This window comes from Oratosquilla oratoria, unplaced genomic scaffold (assembly GCF_046742065.1).
Source record: "Oratosquilla oratoria isolate Oo_2021 unplaced genomic scaffold, ASM4674206v1 SCAFFOLD195, whole genome shotgun sequence".
Lineage (NCBI taxonomy): Eukaryota > Metazoa > Arthropoda > Malacostraca > Stomatopoda > Squillidae > Oratosquilla > Oratosquilla oratoria.
In genome coordinates, this window is record NW_027467548.1 from 205,995 (window position 1) to 209,959 (window position 3,965).

The following is a 3,965-nucleotide window of genomic DNA, read 5'->3' on the forward strand; positions in this document are numbered from 1 at the left end:
TAAAGTTGGAAGGTCCAGCTTCCTTAGTCTTTCCTCATAATCAAGGTTTTGTAGGTGTGGCACCATCTTGGAGGCTCTACGTTGAACATTTTCTATTTTCTTATAAGGTGACCAGACGGACTGAGCATATTCCAGGTTAGTTTAGTTTAGGTTAGACGAATTTATCCTTTTATTTCTTCGACGTCGGCATCTATCATAACAAACATGGCGTACCATTCGTCCAACACGACTTCGTTATTTACACAATCTGTTTTAGCACCTTTTTTGCTTTTTATTTCCGCTCACAAAATTACATATTACGTTGATACATTATAATTTACAAAATTGATAATTAATTTTCTATTGCTATATTGCGCCTATGGTCGAAACTAAAAATTTACTGAGACACGTCACCATCATAGGCGATATTACGTGCGATACTGTCGCACGGCGTAACAATTTTTTAATCCTAAGATTAACTTGGGTCAGCACAGGTTAATTCAAGCCCAGATCAGGCCAGATAGGCCAAAACCTATAATTGCTTTCCTCATCCCGTTAACTTACTGTGGTCACAATTCACCCCGCCCCCAGAAAAAACAAAATTTTCCCCTGGGGGAGAATTTCACCCCTAATGAGAACAGCCGAGTTAGACGATGGGTTTCACATTGTGGACCGGGTTGTCTCCAACTCTAGGTGACGTTAATAAGCGCTGTTACAAATACAATAGCTGTAGGGCTTCCTTGGACTTGAGGGAACACGGGGTTCTGCCGTCGTCTGTTAATTGTCCGATGTACAATAATAATCAGGCCGTCAGCGAAACTACCGTAATTCAGTGACGACGACCACGATCCGGATGATCTTTAGATACTTCAGATGAAGTTCTGGAAGAGGCGCCTTTGACTCCAACTCGATAACCTGATTGCCGTTATTCCCGGCATGTACGGTGGTAGTGGTTGTGCTCTACAGTTAAATTTGTTCTTGGCTTTCCCATATTTTATCTAGACTTGATTCAAACAAATTGTAAAACGGTGTCTGCATTGGCCATCCATTCTGGCAAATCATTCCAAGTATTTCGTGGACGGACAACTCGTCCACAGGAATATGGACATCTCGTCCAATGACTTTTATTTTAAGAATAATAAACATAATTTGCAGAACAATAAAACTTTATTTACATATTTATATATACAGAATACAGGTGTGTAATACAGAATAAATATACAAGTGTAAGGTCTAGATGTTGGGCTTGCCACCACGGAGGTTGTAGCTGACACCACGCAGGAACTCTGGAAGTGTTTTCTTGCCAGCCTTCAGGTCGCCCACCAAGTTGCACAGACGTGTCTGCAGCTCAGCGTAGCACTTCTTCCTTCGCTTCACAGGGCGGATGCCACGCTCATCCTGGAGGAGAACCGAGTCGGCGTTGGATGCTTCTGCTTGAAGGCACTCGATAAGTTTCCAGATGGTGGGGTTGGAATGGCCCACCAAACTGGAGAACTTATTGTTCCACCCCTCACATATGTTGTTTGTGCGTGGCTCATTGTTGAGGATGGCGTGATGTTGGTTCCACCGCTCAGGTAGGAACATCGGTGGAGTGCGCCGAAGCCGAACTGGTTGGATGACTGCCTGGGGTGGGGGTGACTCGGCGCTGGTGGCGGAGCTGGCCGGAGACGTAAGTAGAGTCGAAATACTCCACTAAGGCTGCTGCTTCGTTGGGCATGGTGGACCGCAGATGTTTCATGCCTTCATGGACGTCCTCAGTAGGAAGAAAGGCCAGGGCATCCAGCTGGCCGCAGAAGAGCCGGAACTCGTCGTCTGACTCGTACAGGTTCTTGAGACCCAGGCCCTGGATCTGCCTCCAAATAGACTGGCTGAGGTGGTAGAAACAGAACCGGACCTGGATCTCCTCTCCAAACACTGCACGAAGGCCCAGCTCCACTAGCCTCTCGAAGTCCACGATGACGGTGCTGGGGTCGCAGCCATGCTGTTCGAGAACACGGAAGAGCTCCTCATAGGTGGTCTGCGTCTTGTGCTGGAGCAAGGCAAAGGCCAGAGGAAAGTAGCCTTCACCGATGCGACCTTGGACGACGTACAGTTGGGTGAACAGTCTGGGAGCGACTGAGAACGTGCCGTCCATACACCAGTCGTCACAGGCTGCGAGCTGCTCTAGATGACCAGGGGAGGCGAAGACGATGATGAGCTCATCAGCTGCAGGACTGTTGTCGTAGAGGAGGTTGGAAGCCCAGGGGCCTGTGATGTCCAACTCTTGAAGGGACTGCGGATCCTTTGGACAGTGAGCAGCATGGACACGCCGAAGGACATGCTTGCTGGTGTCCGGCCTTGGCATGCGTGCCTTGACCTGATCATCAAGCTCTCTAACGGTGAAGCTGAGGATGTTGTTGGGGCGGTCGTTGGTGGTAGCAGCCTTCCTCTTCATATATTGGCGAGCTTGCTCCACATCACATCTCACACGGTCTGCAATGTGGCTGTGCTCACCAACAAGCCTATGGTCACTAAGGCTCTTGGTGGTCTTCAAGCGGGCACTGCATTTGACATCACGTTGGATACAGCGCCAGACAACTTCATCAGCTGACTTGGAAACATGTTTCTTAGTGTACATGAATCCATCCAGAAGAATCTTTTGAGCACCTCTCTGCGTTGTTACAACCTGAAGCTTGGGGTAAATATTAGGTGTAAATATGATAGAGTTGTGATTATTTCTTTTTGATCATAGTTGGAGCTATTCTAGGGTGTTAAAATAAGCATGTCCATAACATTTATAATCACATCTATTACTTACCAAAATATACCATCTAAAGCAAATTTTAATGAAATAACATGAAATATCATTAAAAAAAAGGTAAAATAATTTTCTAAAAGTTTTTTGAAATCTTGTCCGTGGACGAGTTGACCACCAATGGTGGTGTCTGTGGACAAGTTGTCCTACTTTGCAGTTTTGTGGATGAGATGTCCGTGGACGAGTTGTCCTACAATCAAGTATTTACTACCAGATTCGAAAAATCATTCTTAGTCTTGCTCTCTTTAAAAATCTTTGAATTTCCTCTAGTTGTGTTGCCTTCCCTAATCTCAAATACCTCTTGTACATTGTTAGTCATATTTCTGGGTAATAATCTTGTAAGTTTCAATTTGATCTCTTGATCTTCTGTAGGCCAGTATCGGTAGATCTAATTCCTTAAGTCATTCTTCATAATCATGTCCTTTCAGCTGTTGTTATTCTTGTGGCTCTTCATTGAACATTTTCAATAGCCCCTGTCTTTAATTAGATGAGGACACCAGATCTGAGAAGCATATTCTAAACGAGGCCTTGTTAGTGCAATGTTCAGTGCTTTCAGGATGGAAAAATCAAGGTGGACATAAGTTCTTGTAATACCAAGAAGGCTGTTAGCCTTGTTGATTTTCTCGGCTAAGTGCTCTGTGCATGTCAGATAGTCATTGAAAACTCCAATGTCCTTTTCATTTGTAGTGCTGGGTATGTTGCCATATACATCTTGTACTCTTGCTCTTTTACATTATATCTACCTATTCTCGTATGTTTATTTTTAACTGAATAGAAATTGAGCATCCATCTTTGACCATTTTCTCAGTTCATGTCTTCCTGAAGCTTTTTACAGTTATCTTCATTTGGAATTGTTCTAAATCTTGGTATCATCTGCATAAAGATGTACCTTGGTCCCATGACTGCATCTGGAAGATCATTGATGAACATGACACAAGACGCCCCAGCACTGATCCCTGAGGCACCCCACTGGTTACCTCCCTCCAGTTGGAGGCCTCGCCATTAACCATTACTTGTTGCTTTCTGCCAGACAAAAAAAAAAAAAAATTAAATCCATTGGAACAGATTAGGCTATTCCATAATTGGCAAGTAGTCTTTTGTGGGGAACTGTCAAGTGCCTTCATGAAGTCACAAACTTGGCTTTGCCCTCATTAATGACCTCCGTCCATTTGTCCAAGACCTGAATCGGTTG

At 44.5% G+C, this 3,965-nt stretch overlaps 1 pseudogene; it reads right to left on the reverse strand.

The window, feature by feature from the left end:
* Nucleotides 1-1,086: 1,086 nt before the first annotated feature.
* On the reverse strand, nucleotides 1,087-2,752 carry LOC143022829 (uncharacterized; annotated as a pseudogene).
* Nucleotides 2,753-3,965: the final 1,213 nt, after the last annotated feature.